Source organism: Haliotis cracherodii, unplaced genomic scaffold (assembly GCF_022045235.1).
Source record: "Haliotis cracherodii isolate W230 unplaced genomic scaffold, xgHalCrac1.p SCAF_19, whole genome shotgun sequence".
Lineage (NCBI taxonomy): Eukaryota > Metazoa > Mollusca > Gastropoda > Lepetellida > Haliotidae > Haliotis > Haliotis cracherodii.
The window spans coordinates 7,272,294-7,294,198 of record NW_027266274.1 but is presented as its reverse complement, the minus strand read 5'-3'; the positions used below and the strand labels follow the sequence as shown (position 1 = coordinate 7,294,198).

Here is a 21,905-nt window from a genome sequence, read left to right as displayed (position 1 = left end):
AGGCTAGAAATACCAAGTAGTGAGATAGAGTTATAATTTGCTTAATAACGTCACAGAAACGTCATAATGAGTGAATGAGTATGGTTTTAAGCCGCTTTAGCAATATTCCAGCAATATCACGGCGAGGGACACCAGAAATGGGCTTCATACATTGAACCGATGTCGGGAATCGAACCCGGGTCTTCGGCGAGAGGGGAGATCACTCTTTTAACCTCCTATACGTATCAGTGAGTGATTTTGGTTTTAACGCCGCATTGAACAGTATTCCAGTTATATCGCGGCGTGTCAGCTTAATGTACGAGCAAAACCCGAAGTGATGCAGGTTTCAGACGTTTGACACTTCGGTGAAACCTACGAACACGGGTGTGGTGCTGACAAACCCAGAAAATCATCGGCGCGAATGTAGGATTCTGGCACGCACAAGGGAGGCAACTCTGAACAGCAAATTGTGGCACCTTTCACGAAGTGGCCATCCGTACAATCTGAATTATTTTACAGTTATGTATGATGAATGCAGGCATTTTCAAACCTTGATATGTTTTTTTCTAGATATGCTTACATCCCGCAACGAGGACATCTACATAAAACAATGGAAACCCATGAAATGCACGCGTATCTCCAGACTAAGAACATGCACGTGAGCTCATATAGGCCTTCTGTTACCACAGAGCGCCCTTAACCCACACCTCAAAATGCATTCGCGACCAAGAGGACATCCGATTGACAAGTTACGGAAAGGAACGATTTGTGCCGAATGAATGAAAAAAGCGCTTTCGGACTTGGCTTGGGTTTCAGATTGAGCAGCTTTAATGAAGGGTGCATACGAGTGATAATATGGGTGTCTCTAGATCTAGATCTGTTTCATAAACGGAGGTGTTACGTAAACAATCATATTCTTTCACGTAAAATTTTAACCCCTTCTAAATGTGTTCTTTCGACATGGTTGTCAAGATACAGTTCTGCAGATAAAGGGAGACAACCGAGTGCTAATGTGGCTCTAATTCTCGTGCTCGGTACGAGAAGTTGACGTGTTTTGGATGTAAGTGTTTAACTACACTCTCTGTAACAATGCGGTCAGGGTGGTTACGTGTAACGTGACACTGTGCTACTTTGTATCGGGTAGATGGCGGTTAAACACCCTGGAGTGGAGTGTGGAGTGACAGATTGGATCTGCACCGTGAGTACAAAACATGGTATTTCACTGCAAAATGCCTCGTTTTATTTCAAATTCTCCGATATGCTCACATGTACTTGCATTATCTTTATAATTAAGTGAAAATAAGGCCAAAGATAGCGTAATTATTCATAACCACGTTCTCCCGGCCATAGACTGGTTTCACGGTCGAGTCCACGCAGATCTTATTTCATCGGCTGGCGTCGAAAACCCGCCATAGCAAAAAATAACGTTTTATAGCGTACCGGCCTTTGGAAAAATACAAATAATTGTAATTTCATATGTGACATTTATAGCGCACAAGTACTTGTTTATGCAGGACCTAGTGTGTAAACAAGCTTTTGCCATTTTTAGGTACAAGGGAGGGCTCTATACACTACTGTGTAAACTATAAGTTTCCTTGATTGTAGCCGAGGCTCGAAAAGTTCGCGTCCTGGAAAATGGTAGTTTGGAACAGAATCATGTAATAATCTTCAAGTGAGTGAGTGAGTGAGGTTTTACGCCGCTTTTAGCAATATTCCAGCAATATCACGGCGGGGGACACCAGAAATGGGCTTCACACATTGTACCCATGTCGGGAATCGAACCCGGGTCTTCGGCGTGACGAGCTAACGCTTTAACCACTAGGCTACCCGACCGCCCCTAATAATCTTCAAGTAAACTGCCGAACAAAGGAGTGAGTGAGTTTGGTTTAACGCCGCTTTTAACAGTATTCCAGTTATATCACGGCGTGTCAGCTTAATGTGGGAGGAAAGCCCGAAGTGATGCAGGTCTCAGACGTTTACCACTTCGGTGAAACCCACGAGCACGGGTATGGTGCTGACAAACCTAGAAACTTAATCAGGGCGAACTGGGATTCGAACCCACAATCACAGATTTCTGGCACAGCGAATCACGGCGCCTTAGACGAGTGGGCCACCCGTGCCCCAGCCGGCCAACGAGTCGCGTGTGACTCGCGAAAACGTCGCCATTGATGGGTATTTTGACCAGTGAACTCGACACTTCATTAAACATTGTGTTTCTTGTCATCACGACGAGCGAAAGGTCTAAACATAATCCAAGTCGGACGTTGTGAAATATCGCTTATTACGAATTTTCAATCTCCTAGCATTAATTATTTATGCTATAGAGTATATTGATTATTACTTCAACAAAAAGAACGATCTGGTCTGAAGGTCCAATGGAGTTTGTTACATCCGGAGGCTGGACAGTAGAACCTCTTAAACCCAGACCTCGCTATAACGGACATGTCTCTGATAATGAATTGAACAAATTTATTATGTTCTTCACACCATATGCTTAAATTAAATGCCCGAAAACATGTTCATCCAGCCTATTTTTATTAACCTGTCCGGATTATCGAGGTCTGCTTTTTCTCTCGGTCCTCACTGCACTAACCCGGACTTTATCAGCAACATAAATTGCCAAAGAGCCGCTGAAACTCGCTGCGGTTGTTATTTTGTCACGCATGACTTACCACGCGAAAAGCAAATTGTTGTGAGTTCTGAGACTCCAGCCTTGATGTTACAAATGTAGAAGTATTTTGACTAGATTTATTCTTAAGCGCTTCTGCACTGACAGAAACTAACGACGATGAAACCATATTGCATAAACACGTGTAACACCGCGCCAGGCAGTGCGCGTCCCAGTCTCCCGCCATTATAGGACTGGGGACAGTCTGTATAACACACGTACCTATATCTCCTCCTTGAGAACGTGTAACTGACTGCCTCGTCCATCCATTGTGCTACCCACCGACGACATATCATACTTGAATTTCACGCGCACTCATGCGGAGCGGAATTATTTTCTGAATTAGCTCTTGTAGGTTTGGAAGCGCCCTTAATGCCATCTGGAGTGGTAGATAAGTATTTGACAGCAAGGCATATACGTCAACAAACATGTTTTGGTGACGGTCTTCTCTACCAATAATAAAATTAGTCTCTCGCTTTCATAACGCCCTTCACAAACGGAGATAGTGCTTCGCGCTCTCGGAGTAATTATTCGGGAATTATTCGCTCTATGGAGGTACAACCTTACTATGCGGTTCGATCAGCGAGCTTTGTGTGACGCCCTTTATAGAAAAGACCGGGAATTTTATTCGACAAGTTAGATTGCGTGACCTTTTGTGTTGCATAATGCGGAGTCCAAATACAGACGAGCTTGTAAAATAGCGTGAATGCCTGAGGTTTTTGTCTCGCTCGAGTGAATATCATATCATGTCGGGAATATAGAAAGGCATATTCAACACACGTCTGTGTATGAATATATCGGCTGATTTACCACTAGAATCTGCGTATATTTGTCTCCAGTCGAATGATTGAGTGATAGAGGCCCACCAGACAACAGAACATGTGTACGGTATACACTGCCTGTAGCTATAGTTTAACATTCGCATACACCTTGAAATATGTTAAATACCATTTTGAAATCTTCCATGGCTGACAGACAGACAGGCGTGTTCCACACAGTGCTCTCGTGATTGTGTGACTTTCAAGATGTGGTTTGACGTGACATTTCATTTCGCTTTGAATGACATTTCTTGTCGAGAACGTGACTTTTAAGTCCCTAAAACGTTTATTAATCTAATTAATATGTAAAACGATATTTTTCTTCGTGTGATACAAATCCGAACAACGATTTAAAGAGAAATGCGTCAGGAATAACACCAACGCCGCGCCTAGAACCATCGTTAACGTCGACTACAACAGCAACAACGACATTAGAGTACATGCCTATAAACTATTCCTCTTTTCTCTTGGCTATAAACAGCACGCGACGTAACTTATAACATACACAGAGACATCTGTGACATCTGTGACGATAATAATGATAATTATTTTTAAATAATAGATTATATGATGGTCATTATTAACAATAATGATAATAATAGTTATAATAATCAACTCACGTGGCTACTCTCACTGTTAGTATCTTCCTATTGGGTATTTCGTTTGGTTTCGCAACTAAGATCACAATCACGTGCCCCTAAGTTACAACATACACACTACCTATAGACAGCGATCATAGCGCCCATGTCACGAAGTACTATGTCCTATATTTAGAACCTACTAATAATAAAGACGCCAGAAACATTCAATACGTCTTCACAATTTCACCCAGCAATAACGTGCAGTAATTTTCAAAGCCTAAAATCAAACGTTTATTTCCTATGAGATTAATAATGAAGTTGGATTGACATGTTCGAGACATGTCCTCTTACACCTGTAACTGGAAACACTGTTTATGCCGAAGCCATCACAACATATAAATCGACATTCCACCTTTGTCAAAAGTTCGGGTAATCTCGGTTATCTTTAGGTATTTTCGAAAACATTCGTGTAATCTTCGGATTTTATTATCTTTTCATGTTTTACACAAATATTTAACATTTCTAAGACATCAAGTGTTTCAAAAATGACACCAGATCGATTATATCTAGTTTTATTGAAGTTCATAGTTATGTGAACGATGATGGATCGGACGACGATGCAGAGTAACATCAATATACCCTTTGACGTTATTAAATTTTTTTATCATTTATTACACCCTTGAGATATCAAAGAACCCGGCATACACATTTCAATATCAATACCAAATCTAACAAAAACGGGTTTTAACAAATAACGATTTGTTACCTCTGAAATATTTGGCATTATCATATCACAAAACATGAATATCATTGGAGGGTAGTATGACAAACTTTATTAAAATATTTTAACTATGTTCCATATTGCTTTATGCAGCGCAAGAATTATGAAAGAATACATTGCCGAGTGATTCCTGTAAAGAAGGAACTACAAAGAGGCTCGCTCTATAGAAGATAACGTCAATGGTGCCCGCCCCTCTTGTTAAGGTCGCTCACACGTCAAATTTAAATACCTTGAGGTATAGATATTGTACATGACTTTACACATTCCACTTACATTCCCGCCATTCCTATAATATAATTAATACTGGAAAATATTACAGCGGCTACAAAGGGCTATCCTTGTTGCGGTTTCATCGAGTTTGTATACAGTGTCAATGTAGCGGAAATAGTCAGCAAAGCGTAAAATTCAAATCTTTTCAGGAGGCATCGTTGATGGTTGAGCGAGGATGGTTGATAATGAGAGCCTGTGTGTCGCTCATCATGGCATTAGACGAGATATAACCAACGGGCACCTGTCACCGTCTCCCGCTCACGTGACGTACCATGTTCGGGCCAACACAACCATTACTTATGTTGTAGATATAGCTGACCCACCCTTGGCAGAACTCCGAGGTAGTCGAGCGAGACGTTAGCGTTCTATGTGTATTTGAACTGAGAATTTTATTTAGCGTTGTTCAATAAACAACTGTGAGCATGATGCATTGTTACTTGGCACCTCTGTGTTTTTCTGAATATTTGTGAAAATTTTGAGGTGGTACTTAACGTTTCAGTTCTTCTCTCAATATACACATGTAAACAGCACTCGATGTTGTCGGACAAAACGATGCTTCCCTATTTTGACTGAAAACTACTGAACATCACCCGATGGAGTCGAACAAAATGTTGCCTTCCTATTCGAAACCGAGTACTTCTGGACATCAAACGATGGAGTCGAACAAAATTATGCTTCCCTTTACAAACCGAGTTCTTCTGAACATCACTCGATGGATTCGAACAAAATGTTGCCTTCCTATTTGTACGTTTGAACATCACCCGATGGAATCGAACAAAATGTTGCCTTCCTATTTGTACGTTTGAACATCACCCGATGGAATCGAACAAAATGTTGCCTTCCTATTTGTACGTTTGAAAATCACCCGATGGAGTCGAACAAAATGTTGCCTTCCTATTTGTACGTTTGAAAATCACCCGATGGAGTCGAACAAAATGTTGCCTTCCTATTTGTACGTTTGAACATCACCCGATGGTGTCGAACAAAATTATGTTTCCCTTTTCCAAACCGAGTACTTCTGAACATCACCCGATGGTGTCGAACAAAATGCTGCCTTCCTATTCCAAACTGAATACCACTGAAACGTAACCAATGGACTCGAACATATGCTGCATCAATTCCTAATGAACACCACTACACGACACCCCATGGTGTCGGAACGAGCAACTGATTTTTCCTGTGGAATATGGTCGAGAATAACACATTCCTCCAGTCTCTGAATCTGGACCACCGCTCGATCAATGTCGCATATCGCTGACGTGACTCAACCAATATGAACACACCGAATCTGACGTTATATTTCAGATTCTCAGATAAAGCCCCCATAGCCTACAAGAATGTCCCATGTGTGTGCTATCAACTTTATAGCTCACTTAAACTTACAACGTTTCAATCCTGATTGTCAAACCAGAGCTCCTCCGTCCGCAGACTTCCCTTGAAACCAAGGACCTCAATAGACCGCCTCTCGTCATGGTCGTCTTACATCGCCGTCAGCAGTATTAGCCTCAGTAGATAACTATCAGGACACATACGTGTAGAAAACAAGGAGACAATACTGAAACCAGGACTGTCAAGGATTTACAACCATCACATACACACTGTGCAATAGGTCGGCATGGGACTATTAGGGTTGGTTGTACAGGTGATTTCTCAAATGCCTCCAAACCTCGTTAAGTGGATTACTCTGTTCCTTTGACTCGTGATGGGGACATTGCCGTTTCACACGCGTGTTTAGAAGTTCACATTTCTCTAACCTCTAAAAAGATGGAGCGATGGAGCGATGCGGAAGTCTAGTGGTTGTAATGGTTACATTGGGATAATATGTTACGATCATTGTGAGTGAGTGAGTGAGTGGGTATGGGTTTACGCCGCTTTTAGCAATATTCCAGCAATATCACGGCGGGGGACACCAGAAGTGGGCTTCACACATTGTACCCATGTCGCGAATCGATCCCGGGTCTTCGGCGTGACGAGCGAACGCTTTAACCACTAGGCTACCCGACCGCCCCCACGATCAGTGTGATGGTGATGTTGCTGAAGTATTGCTCACTCACTCACTCACTCACTCACTCACTCACTGTATCCCCCCCTGTCGGATAAATGAAGCAGTAAGATCAATACAAGTGGCGTAAAACAACACTCACTCACTCATTTTAAAACGACGAAACACTTCAAAATTTTACATAAATAATAATTAACGTAATTCCGGTCCCCCTTACATATAACCCAACCCGTATTGACCTAACCGACAAATAAACAACAGGAAAGAACTTTGTCATAAACCCGTAACACTAATACACATTATTACCGCATTCCAAATAAACAGATAATCATCAAATTGCCTCCAACCCCATATTATAACTCACCATCGTTGAATCAAGGAAAATACCCGTTAACCTTTCGTTTTTCAACAGCAGCGTCAGATGAACCGCGTTGACCTCTGAGACCCAGCATTACGAGACCCTGGTTTTCTAACAAGTCTCCATCAATCACCCGATCAGAGATACGCAGATCCTATCTACCCAGAGGCTACAGCTGATCTGTCAGCAGTGGGTGTCGCGCTAATCACTTAACAACTGACGCTCGCTTCATTTTAAACTACATCATTGCATGCGTAGGGCGAGCACCACCTCCAGAGGCTTTGCGGTTTGGTTGAGAATGAGTAAGCAGGTTTTTTAGATTCAAGCAATTGAGGTAGGAGGAACAGAGACATGGATGTGATATTTTGCCCATTTTCGGAATCGAAACTGCCTTTCGACGTGACGAGCGAACGCGTTAACCCCTGTGCCACCCCATCACACTATAGTTTGATAATTACAAAATATGATGACTTCAAGGAAGTGTCAAGTGTTCAAGGAACTAGACTGTATAAGCAGTACCTAAACACAAGGCAGGTAGAACAGGTCTTCAGCAACCCATGCTTGCAGTTAAAGGCCGACTATGCTTGTCGTAAGAGGCAACTAATGGGATTGGGTGGTCAGGCTCGCTGCCTTGGTTGATGCATGTCATCGATCCTAATTTTGTGGATCGATGCTCATGCTATCAATCACTGGGTTGTCTGGTCCAGACTCGATTATTTTGAGGTGGTACTTAACGTTTCAGATCTTCTCTCAACATACACATGTAAACAGCACTCGATGTTGTCGGACAAAACGATGCTTTCCTATTTTGACTGAATACTACTGAACATCACCCGATGGTGTCGAACAAAATTATGCTTCCCTTTTCCAACAAAATGTTGTCTTTCTTTTCCAAACCGAGTACTTCAGAACATCACCCGATGGAGTCGAACAAAATTATGCTTCCCTATTCCAAACCGAGTAAACCGATTATTTACAGACCGCTGTCATATAGCTGGATTATTGCTGAGTGCGGCGTTCAACAACAAACTAACCAACCAACCAATATTGAGATGGACATCAAGGATGGGCTGAACCCATGTTGGCATCGAACAAGTATGTCAGGCGTTTTTGAGCGAGTGCCTAAACCACAATGCTATCACATCACCAAAAAAAGGACAACAAATATGCTCGGTTTGATGAGATAATGCCTTGAAAACTATGCTACCACACCGCCATACAAAGGTCAATTATGTTTGGCATTATGAGAGAACGTCTCAACCACTGTATGGCTTAAATAATGGGGGCTGTCGGGTAGCCTAGTGGTTAAAGCGTCATGGTTCGAATCCCGACATGGGTACAATGTGTGAAGCCCATTTCTGGTGTCCCCCGCCGTGATATTGCTGGAATATTGCTACAAGCGGCGCAAAACCATACTCACTCACTCACTCACTTAAATAATGCCGATGCGACGCTAAATTTTAACTCACTCACACACTCATACAATCACAAAGCTACCACATCACCAAACAATGGACAACCAGAAATGTTCGGCGTGATGAGCGAATGCCTGAACCCAATGCTACGACGTCACCAAACAAATGAATTACATATGCTTGAAAAAGGAAGCTGACAACCACACAAAAAATAATTTAAATTAGACTGAAAACCTTTGTTTCTTTCATTGATCAAATACCATTGTTTTTCAGAAAGAAACAGCAAATGCATAATAAAATATTTTCCGGCAAGATTGTACATGTCCCAAAGCAAATCTTTAGATGTAAAACCGGAACCGGATGCAAGCCGTCGGGAATAGACTCACTTCCGGTCATCAAATGCATCCGAGGTGACAAGATCATCCGAACATGTTCCCATTGTCTCAGAATCTGGAATATCTGAAAATGCGCGTAAATCAGACGCTGACATAATTATGTTGCATAGTTCGCCGAGTCAACGCTTTAAGGTACCGTTACTCGTCAGACTCTGGTGCTAATGTATATTGGTATTACCCTATATATGTCGTAGGAAATTCGAAACCGAAAATAAGCTGAATCTTATGTGTTTTTAATGCGATTTAAGTCGCAGTGTGTTCAGTCGGGGTTTCCAAAAATGCCGAAAAGCGACCCATGTAACTCAAACCACCAATTCCTTGGAATGGGGGTTATAAAATTAGGAATTGGTTGCTGAAGCGGAATTCAGATTCGGTGTAAAATGAAGGGGTCTACAATACGCCTTCAGCGAAGTATTATGGGGGCTAATGAAGTGTTAAAGAGGGGGCTTACTAACCACATACCCGCGTTCTCATAACACACGGAATACCCGCGCTAATTCTTCCCCAATTCCGGCCGGGTAGGTTCGCGACATTGCATGTTACGGGGAAATAAGGAGACCCATCTTTAGAATTACCTCTCTCGTACCTCACCGGAGCTTGTCGTGAGACTGATAAATACACGGGTGTCTATGTCGCAACAGGGGGGGTAGATGTCTGTCACACACCCGGGAATAACAGGGTAGAATCAGGGGAAAAGTGACAATTCCGGCAGTGGATGTGTATGTGGTCAAATCGAAACACATAAAAACGATATTTAGTTAGGATATATTAAAACCACAATCCCATCGATCATTTCGTTTAGCATTGGGTGACAAATAAGTATTCGCTAGTTGCACTATTTCACGTGACTATCAAATTACGCAAAACCATCAAAACGTTTCATAAATGTTGCTCGACATTAAATTGTGTATCACCTTATGTTCGAAGAGGTTCGGCCAAGAGGATATGCAGTGTACGATTAATGTATATAGCGTACGGAGAGCGTTTGTAGTGTACGAAGAATGCATATAGTTTACGAAGAGCGCATCACAGCGTACGGAGAGCGTTTGAAGTGTACGAAGAGTGCATATAGTTTACGAAGAGCGTATCACAGCGTACGGAGAGCGTATGTAGTGTACGAAGAGTGCATATAGTTTACGAAGAGCGCATCACAGCGTACGGAGAGCGTATGTAGTGTACGATGAGGGCATATAGTTAACGAAGAGCGTATCACAGCGTGCGGAGAGCGTTTGAAGTGTACGAAGAGTGCATATAGTTTACGAAGGGCGTATCACAGCGTACGAAGAGCGTTTGAAGTGTACGAAGAGTGCATATAGTTTACGAAGGGCGTATCACAGCGTACGAAGAGTGTTTGTAGTGTACGAAGAGTGCATATCATTTAGGAAAAAAAGCATCACAGCGTACGAAAAGTATGTGCAGTTTACGAAGAGTATTGTACGAAGAATATATGAAGAGTGTACGAGGGGTGTATGTAGTGTACGAGGAGTGCATAAAGAGTTACAAGGATGTGCTAAAGAGTATTATGTGGTATAATCCCCAGGGAGCTGAGAATGAAAATCGAGCGCACACTGATCTATTGACAGGGTAATAATAATGTAGCGATAATGAATGAGTGAGTGAGGGACACCAGAAACAATCTTCACACATTAAACCTATGTGATGGTTTAAGACAGTTTGAATTTAGGACACGTCGGTTTATAGAGAGTTTCGCATAATGGAGGTCAGTGCAAATAAAGCGCCGTATCTTGTATCGGAGTGCACTGTACAGAATGCCTTTGTTGAGAACACAAATGATCTACTCCATAGCAATAAAATAGAGCACACGCTACATATATCTATACACAACTGAGTAATACTATCCATCCAAACACCTTCCAGGTAAACCTCTGTCAATCTGCCCCCACCCCCAACTCCCACCCCTACCGCACCGCCCTACAAATCTAGCGTCGTGTTTGTTCCCGCGCTGCACGGGCGACATGTGCCGCACTCACCTTCACACTGCCTGCCTCGCAAACCTTACCCATAGTTTCTGCTTCAGGTCGCACGCGTGATTCGCGGGTCCAAACACAATGTCGTCTCAGGTATTTTTGGCCTCCAGGTAAAATATAGCCACCTCTTGGCCCGGCAGACGCTCCTGCATACCATGCCCTGACAATGGATACGTCCCCCGAGTCGGAGGAGACCCCCCGCCCCACTCCCAAATTACATATCAGGGGCCGCATCTCCCTCCGGATCTTCTCCAGCCCCTGTCTACACAACCAAATACAAATACACGAAATTGAGCTATCAGAAGCGCATTGGGTTGATCTGAGATCTTTAAACCGACACTATGTCTTGAAACTGGAGGAGTGGTTGGAGTAGGAGAGGCGGCCATCTTGAATTATTGGTTTCCTTTCAATATTCATAGCCACTAGGTCCTATTACAGGGTTATTACGAACCTCAAGCTGTTCAAAAGCCAGTGTTGCTATCTAAAGCGGTAGAATTATTGTCATCTCAGATATCCATTATACATTGCCGTATAGATAATGCACGGTATTTAATTCAGACATGTTAACTCTTTAATCTGATTCTTCAATTTTATCGGCAATGTTTAAAGGACCCCTTCGTCATATCAAATTTTAACAAATTGATAGTCGTGAGCGATAACTGAAGATGCATGACAATGCCATTCCTATCTGATTATTAGATAGAAAACAAGGCGTTACTTGTTGATCGCAGGATCACCCCAGCCTTCGACTGTTGACACGACCACTGAGATCTTCACAGATGAACGACGCGCTCCCCTACGATGATATCAACTACTGGGCTTCCATACTTTTTTTTTACTGTGTACGTTATTTTTCAGCTTCATTTATGAATTTCCAAACGTGTTTGTGTTATTGAATAATGTGTTGTGTTCCGTTATTGTTTTTGTGATAACAGAGATATCGCTTGAACCCTTGGAAATATGGACACAACGATGCCACTTCATCCAGAGACCATATATGGATCTCTGCTTCATTTGATAGTGTTAACAGCATGCATAACAATGATGCTTCCGTCCAGATGACGTTTCAGAACAAACAATCTGGATAACAGGACTTCCGTGAATATCCGGGCTAAAATTGGTCTTCAGTAACCCATGCTTGTCGTAAGAGGCGACTGACGGGATCGGGTGGTCAGGCTTGCTGACTTGGTTGATGCATGTCACCGTATCCCAATTGCGTGGATCGATGCTCGTGATGTCAATCACTGGATTGTATGGTCAGGACTCGATCGCTTACAGACGGCCGGCGGCAACAACAAACAGACGAAACAAAAACGCATGTGCAGATGACATTCTGAAGATGATTGCGCTCCACAGCTTCGTTATGATACCCACTCCCCAAGGAGATTGCGCTCCATCAACTCCGTTATAATACCCACTCCTCGAGGAGATTGCGCTCCACCAGCTCCGTTATAATACCCACTCCCAAAGGAGATTCCGCTCCACCAGCTCCGTTATAATACCCACTCCCCAAGGAGATCAGGTACTACTAGCTCCGTTATAATACCAACTCCTCGAGGAGATCATGCTCCAACAGCTCCGTTTTAATAGCCACTCCCAAAAGATTCCGCTCCACCAGCTCCGTTATAATACCCACTCCCAAAAGATTGCGCTCCATCAACTCCGTTATAATACCCACTCCCCAAGGAGATCAGGCACTACTAGCTCCGTTATAATACCCACTCCCCAAGGAGATCAGGCAGTACTAGCTCCGTTATAATACCCACTCCCCAAGGAGATCAGGCACTCCTAGCTCCGCTATAATACCCACTCCCCAAGGATATCAGGCACTCCTAGCTCCGCTATAATACCCACTCCCCAAGGAGATCAGGCACTACTAGCTCCGTTATTATACATGATAAACAAAACTATGTCTCATAACATGCTAAAAGACACCAAAATTAACTTCTTGGTGGAAATCGTCGATTTTCTACCGGAAGTAAAAACTAACATCTGGTATCTGAATTAAAAAAACAACTTAACAAAAACACCCAGTTAAATTATCGTAATAAAATATAACAAAAAGGAGCCCAGAGACTCTCTTCATTTTCGGAAAAAGCAGTAATCGTATGCCAACTATTGTAGACTTGCATAGGCTGTGTTAGATATATTTGTTTAAGGGTCTGACAGGCTATACAAGAAGGTGTAGGCCATTTAACACTGGATTGACTTTCTGACAAATAATGCTATCTCAAGATCAGCATCAAACGAAAAAGGTGAAATGATCATATGCTTGTAAAAGATAAGATCAAAACCAATCTGGCCATCCCGAAAAACGATTATCGTTCAGCTCTACCTTTGTAAATCGACCCAGCGTTAACCGAGGCATAGGTTATACTAGAAGGTGTTAAGACTCGCCGTCATTGGCTGACAAACCAAGGTGTCAAAGGTCACTTGTCAGGGGGAGGTAACTTGTATCACAGTGGGATAGGTATATGACACATCAAGTGGAGTGAACTTTCGAAGTAAGCGCTAAGGGGTTGGATGGACGTGATCTACTGGCAACCATGACGTGTCACTTGACCCCCTGACTTGACCCCCTGACTGAACACACGCTGTCCAGTCCGTTCATACGTCCTCTTTGTAATGTTAAACTGACCCTCCCATTTCTTGCAGGTAAAAGGTTTTTGATATTTTGTTTTTTTGTTTGTTGTTTGACGCTGCATTATTCTCGCTATATGACGGCGGGCAATCCAGTGATTGACAACATGAGCATCGATCGACGCAATTGGGATACGATGACATGAATCCATCTTTTCAATTAAAACAATGAGCCAAAATATGTAATTTTTGTGGCTGACAATTTCATTTTGCCACCCCAGTTTCAAAGTGTCGGCCCCTGAACTTTGACAACAACAAAATTCTGACGAAAGCAGATTTTGATCTTTCCTGGATTTTTGTAAATAGTACATATTTACTTTTCATTTGTAGACGCAAAATAACGCTAAAACATCATGGTTGTTTCCTTTAGATCATACTTGTGGGTCATGAGTGTTTCCAAGAGGCTTTGACATCCTACAGAGTCGCATTAGTTGTTGTGCTAATAGCATCATTACTGGGTGAATGTTGGCGACGTGCTTCAATAGCGCCACCCCCTATGCAACCAATTTGTAAATGATAACACTGTTTGCTGTACAACTGATTACAGTTCTTACATCTTCTCAGCAAACCTAAGCCGATAATACAAGCCGGTAGGGGGCGTGCACCGACTCCTAGGGGGCGCTCAGGGCGTGGCAAGGAGGTGTTAATAGATCATAGGTCTCGCTCTTGTCTTTGAAGTTCATACCCATTTAGACCGACCTTTCTCTTTAATTTACTACGCGCGTAATAGGCCTATTGCGATCTTAGTCGGGGGTCGTGTCAAAAGTCGTGCGTCGTTTAAACAAAAGAAAAAGCGACAAAGAAACGTTTATTTGAATGCTGCCGTCGTATTGGTAATGTGTATTCTGCTGTGAACTTGCGGTTTAAAAAACCAACGTTTTAAATCCTTTCTTAAGCTTTTATGAATCTTGAAAGCACTGAACGTTTTAAAGGGACAATACGTCGGGTAAAGTCCATGTTTGATCACTCAAACATCACTTTGCTTTTTCTACTTTCTCAAATTGTATGATGTAGATAAATCATGCAGTACTAATTTTCCTAATTTAACAGACCCGTGAAGATCCGGGGTAGAATAGGTCTTCACTTCACTTATATTACAGGGGTGGTGGGGTAGCCTAGTGGTTAAGCGTTCGTTTCTCACGCTGAAGGATTTGGTTCGATTCCCCGTATGGGTACAATGTGTGAAGCCCATCTCTGTTGTCAAACGCCGTGATATTGCTGGAATATTGCTCAAAGCGGCGTAAAACAGAACTCAGTCACTACTCTAGAACTCAGCAATATTACAGCTATATGAAGGCGGTCTGTAAATAATAAGGGGGCACGGGTGGCCCGGTCGTCTAAGGCGCCGCGTTGCGTCCCTTGGGCACGCCAGAAACCTATGATTGTGGGTTCGAATCCCGGTTCGCCCCGATTATGTTTCTAGGTTTGTCAGCACCATACCCGAGCTCGTGGGTTTCACCGAAGTGGTAAACGTCTAAGACCTGCATCACTTCGGGCTTTCCTCCCACATTAAGCTGACACGCCGTGATATAACTGTAATACTGTTAAAAGCGGCGTAAAACTCGCTCACTGTAAATAATATAATCTTGACCAGACAACCCAGTTATTGACATCATGAACATCTACCCAATTAGGATATGATAGCATGTAACAAACCATTTTACCGAACCTAAACCCTCGATCCATTTTGTGAGACAAGCTTTGGCTGCAGGGGATTTATTTTCCTTCCCGAATGCCGACGGGTTGGTTCAAACCATTTAAAACTTATACCTGGCTATAATTACAACATTTACGGTAGACTGAGTTACCCACCAGTCAGTGGGTACAGAGCATACTCCCTCCTAATGGCACAGTACGCTTTAAAAATTACAACGCTCACTAATTAATACGACGCAGTCTCCAAACAGAATCACATAGCAGTAAGCTGGTAATAAGTTAAGCTGTTTTGATACGATACCAAAGTAAATATTTATACAGCGATTGACATAAATTGACATACTAGTATTCTAGAAAGACCAAGTGTGTTGTTGTATTTTTATTTAAATGAAAACGAAAATAGCGTACTTATTTTCAGACTTTTATTTTTCGACACGTCCCCTTAAGGCATTCAGCTCGCGAGCAATTTCCCGCGTGTGACATCATCGTGTTCAGGGGGTCAGGACGGGTCGCTGCCCCAGTCTTACCCCACATTACACGATAATGGGCCATTCAGCTAAATACGCGGAAGAAAGTAAATATTTGTGGAAAGTATTTTTGAAGACTCGTTTGTGTAAGATTCTTGTGATTGTCAACACGAACCGACACAGTCGAGTGACCGATTGTGTCGCCTACACAGTGCCATACCATTGTCCGGGTTGATTATGTTTCTCTTGGTTAATTGTGTGGAAGTTGTTGCAATTATTGGTAAATACTCCTTGATACTTGAAAACCTACTCAGCAGTTTATTTCGTAAATACGATTACTTGTGTTGAAAGTACTTGCGTACCAACCTTGTAACGCTGGCCCCAAAAGAACTCGTTTTTTACCATGTTATCGGTAAATATAAGGTGAGGTGAAATTGTGTTTAACGTCGCGTCCAAGATTACTGCGCTTATATAGCGACGTGCATGCACGTGTGTGTGACTGCTTGTACTAGTCCGGACTGATGCCGATCTATAGTGCTAGCTCACTGAGATACCATGCCGCAGTTTAACATGAACACCCCACTCAGACACAGTATACTGTCTCCGAGCCGACCAGTCCTTGTTTTAGCCCCTTAAAGCCGAGCGCCAGACAGGGTAACAACAAGTACCATCTTTTAACGTTTTTTGATATGACGCGGCCGGGGATCGAACTCCGGTCACCGGTAAATATAAAAGCAAGGGTTTTGATATAGGAATTAATATCCATGAAGATGGCCACTGGTCCATTTCTTGTTTTGCTTGATTTACACAACGTTGTATTATGAGTGAGTTTTATTTCGCGCTGCTTTTAATAATATTCAAGCAATGTCTCAGCTGGGGTCACAGGAATTGGCTTTACTCATTGTACCCATGTGGGGAATCGATCCTGGGCCTTCGGCATTACGAGCGAACGCTTTAACTACTAGGCTACCCGCCGATACGAGTCGAACAACTACATTTACAGAAATATCACGGGGAGAAGCACAGACAATGGGTTTCATGCATTTTAACCATTTTGAGAATCGAACCCGGGACCTTACGAAGAACGAATATTCTGTAGGACATTCGCCACATCCATTTAAATGCAAGTTATTTGTGACGAATATACTGCCGGGCAAAAGAAAGTATACACCCATGTTTGATAGTGGCTAAGATAGACCAAACAGGAAATGGTTATTCTATGGTGATGTATTTGATGCGGGCATCACAGATGTGTTTTGAACCTTATGTTTGCAGTGTTTCGGTGAATATCTTCATCCATGTAACGTTTTGATAACGTTATTAATTTTTTTGGTCTTTTGCCCTGAAGTTTAGTATTTGTTTGGTTTAGGCAAGCGTAAATGTTTAAGTTATTTTTTTTAGATGCATATCACGTACGGAACCGATTTTTATTTGAGACACTTTTTTTCAATCACCATTTTAAGATTTATAATATGTTTAAATGTTATTCGCTAAAAGGAGGAACAAAGGAATGTATTGGACCTACACTACATTATATTTTCAGAACGTAAAGCATGACCAGTAAACGATTTACTTGTCCAGCGTTTTCGGGAACATATTATTGTCAAAGAATCCCCAGGAATACCAATGGTCGGGCCCTAGAGATAGCAAAAGAGATATACAGTAAACTACGGTTATAACGAACACGCTTATAACGAACTTACGGATATAACAAACTAAAATTAGTGGTCCCTTTGAGTTCTTTATAACCGGACTTTACTGTATTTCAAAAGTTGACATTAGGTTAATAAGTCGGATTGGTTTGTTATCGAGTGTTGGTCAGATTCCAAGTACATTAGTATCCGAGTGATGATGACGAACGTAACTTCGGTCTGTGGATTGACTCTGCAGTCTCTACCCAACGTGTATTTGCTAATCTATCGGCACGCGAACACTTAACACGAACGCCGAACTATTTCGTGTCGCGCATGTGTGAAACAACCGTTCGAGGAACACGTTTTTACGTCGCGCCGAGTTTCCTAATTGAAAGATAATGAACATAGTTGACCTCTCCGCCATAGTGCAGTGAAATAACCCTTAAAGTCGATTGACGACTCAAATAAAAGCCACATAGAGAAACCTCTGCCTCATTCGATTGATGTGTGTCATGAGAAACGTCATGGTATTAGTGTCATATGTCTACGCGTTAACTGTTTCTGAGGCAATCAAGGAAGACTTTTTATAACGTTTTTAGCCATTGATGTAGTTTGAAAGAGCATTGTTGAAAGCAAGTCGGAAATATATGTAGAAAACATGTGTGTTTTGATTAATTCACAACCTTCCAGAATGCTATAATGATATATAGTCGTGTACATACGCGTTACAATCCAACCCTATGCGAATCGCCAAGAAATAACACAACAATGGTTTCATGTTATTTAACACAACATAAATATGATTTATCTGGCGTGCTCCTTTCAGCATGCACTGCGATTTCTCAGAGGCGCCTGTTATTTTAAGCTCAGTAACAAATCACTCGCGAAATTTTCGCACAGGAGGTCAGAGACGTCGTTTTTCGCATTGAAGTTCAAGGTCGCGTATGAACACGTGTTTCCACTCCAAGGAATCCCTCGCACCTCGTTACAAATAATTCTTTAAACAAAACTTTAGATCACCTTCTTGCACGCCCATACCATCATTATAAACAGAAAATATGGTAGACTAATTAAATCATAAGCCTTTTCCCTTAAGGGATCCGCCCCACATCGCAAACAGCGTAAGAATCTCAAATTTGCAGGGTTGTGCTGCGGTTTTGTACCCGTTAATTCCTACGCCACTTCCTGTCAGCCATCACTTTGCAGTCTGGCTGTAAAACGCCAACTCTCCTCAACTATCATAACACAAGTCATGGCGGTAAAGATAGACATAACGAGGCAGCAGCCTTTGCTTACGTTCTACCTGGATCTATACGGTGGCCTCCTTGATCTTCCGTGACCCATATGCAGATCTCTGTTATTGCTTATGGAGGGTGAAAGCGATAGTTCAGCCGATGTTTACGCGACCTATTATCAGTATCTGTCTCTCAAGCGTGGAGGCAGCTCGTAGAGCACGTCAATGATATCACCATTAGCAATAACTGGATCTCAATACAACGTAGAGTCCTTTGTAAGCTGGCATACACTGTGTTCAATTTCCATCATGAACGACGTTGAGGCCAAACCAAGACATAGCCTTACCGTTGCTGGTAAATACATAGACAATGATGTGATGGCTTTGCATACGCTTACCAAAAAAACGCGATAAAGGTTTAAAAAATCTGTTGTTTTTTATTAAAGATATAACCTTTTTTTCTGAAACAATGCTATAATCAATAAACTGTATCAGTTCAACATGACATTCTTTCTGAGTGAGTGAGTGAGTGAGTTGGGTTCAACGCTGCTTGGAACAGTATCCCGGGTATATCACGGCGTGTAAGCTTGAGTTGGGAGGAAAGCCCGATGTGATGCAGGTCTTAGACGTTTACCACTTTGGTAAAAGCCACTAGCACGGGTATGATGCTGACAAATCTAGAAAAATAACAATTCATCCCGAAGGCACATCTCGTAAATGTCATCATGTGTAGACGGGGATTGTTGCCGTTCCCTGTGTATATTCCCCATATCAAGAGGCTTACAAATGTGGCGGAAAACGCCACCGGGACCGCCCTGCAACAGAAAGCGCCCCCTAGCGACTGATTCCGATTCCTGCCTTGTTAATGTTTTCAGCAGACATCGGTATGTACTCGGTATTGGGGAAACTATTAGGACATAGCTAGGCTTTTCTCTGAAGTAAACTCACGTCATTACAAATGACAATATAATCCTAACATCATTAGCCTTCTGGTAGTCTCCCACCGTTCCCGATCGGTAATATAGTGCCCCGATACTTGGCTGTCTTGGAATGCCCGGTGCATTATGGGAGAAAGACAGGTGCTTGTGGAGGATATCTGGCGCACCTGAAGACGTCACGGTAATAGGAAGAGAACTCACTGACAGTTGAAGCATCAGAAGTCATGGTGCAGAAACCGTTATATGCCATAGCATCATTTCCAGCAAGTATCCTGCAACCTTAACTAACCGCAAGGTTTAATTTTGTCCCTATAAATACTCTTAACTAGGTATGTAACGAACTCAATTAGAAATAGCGAATTCCAGATAAAATGAACTCGTTATTTGTCATAGAGTAATTTCCAGTAAGCATTCTTCAGTCTCACCTAACGCAAGGTTAATTTTGTCCCTACGAACACTCTTAGCTATGTATGTAACGAACGAACGAACGAAAAGTGAATTCCGGATAAAATGTACTCGTATTTGTCACAGAGTGATGTCAAGTAAGCGTCTATAACAATCGCAAAAACGGTTCCATTTGTTACCCATATAAACTCTTAACGGTGAACATAACGAGCTCAGCTAGAAATGATGAACGAGCTTCGAAGTATCTTCAATAACTTCGTTATATCCGCAATTCAGATGAATGCTGCTTACTTGTGTCAATGGATTACGATTGACTTCGAAATAGCCGATCATTCGTCACATCCGGAGTGGGTTAGTAAATAACGATACCACAAAGGTAAAGGTGTTTACATGTACGCCCCCTGGGGACTACGATCGTTATAGCCGAGAATTCGATATATCCGGACTATTTTTAAAATCGATACTCACATGAACACTAATTATGATATATTTTGCTCTGGGATGAAAATGCACTTTTAAAAAAAAATGAGTGCGTTTGTGTTCTTTATGCCAGTTAGCAACATCCCAGCGATGTCACAGCCACAAGTGAATAAAAAAGTTACGACAACATGGTGTATTTGTGAATTGGATGTCTTCTTCTAACAGAATCATAATGGGAGAACTTCTACCTCCTCGTTACACCGGATATCCCATATACTATACTATACTATACTATACTATACTATACTATACTATACTATACTATACTATACTATACTATACTATACTATACTATACTACTCAACGTTCGATAGGGATAATCGGATGTGAGATGTATTTAAATATACACTTCACATATTATGAGAAAAAATACAAAATACCCGTTATCAAATGTGGAGCAGTGTATAAGGAGAAGGAACGGTGGGGTAGCCCAGTGGTTGAGGCGTTCGTTCGTCACATCGAAAACCCGGGTTCGATTCTTCACATGAGTACAATGTGTGAAGCTTCCGGTGCCATCCGCCTAGATATTGCAGGAATATTGGTAAAAGCGGCGTAAAAACACATTCACTCACGCTTTAGAAGAAACAAATATCTACTACAGTCTGTTTGATATATCTTTATGGTTAAACCAAGCATCATTGATTCTAATAGCCCCCCGTCCGTGAAGATGTCAACGTGAGTATTGTTTTAAGCCACTTTTTGCAATATTCCAGCAATATCACGACGGGGGACACTAGAAATCGGCTTCACACATTGTACCCATGAGGGGAATCGAACCCGGGTCTTCGAACGCTTTAAGAACTAGACTACCCCACCACCCCGAAGATATCAAAGAATCTTTACACATAGAAGAGAATTTCGTAATACTTCAAAGGTCTGTATTTACGAGACGCTAATATTTACATCGGACATAAACATGCAAAATAAGCATCTTAAAAGAGGCAGTTTGATTGGTCGGTTAGTTTACATTGGAGATAACATAACCATTGTTTAGCTATAACAGGATAACGACACGATAAAACATTTGAACTTGAAAGGACCCCTCTTAAAACAATAAAATCGTATACAAAGATGAACACTTAAGGGCTTCAGCGCAGATTCTACTGCCCAGGCAACTGGTTATATTCACAGTTAAGGGCACGATTGAATATGCAAATATAATAAACGTCACGCCAGGTATTTTCTTTACACGATCA

General features: G+C 42.1%; 1 protein-coding gene across 4 annotated transcripts in view; it reads right to left on the bottom strand.

The window, feature by feature from the left end:
• LOC139466722 (lactadherin-like) overlaps window positions 1-21,905 on the bottom strand; it is a 275,034-nt gene that overhangs the window by 71,171 nt on the left and 181,958 nt on the right. Inside the window, exon 1 of one of the 4 annotated variants that reach the window (XM_071248370.1) lies at window positions 4,086-4,110. The exons of 2 other annotated variants lie outside the window; for them this stretch is intronic. The gene's annotated coding sequence lies outside the window, so the exon portion shown is untranslated. Of the gene's footprint in view, window positions 1-2,869; window positions 2,886-4,085; window positions 4,111-21,905 lie in introns of those variants that run through there. One more of the 4 variants, XM_071248371.1, reaches the window with a different exon arrangement.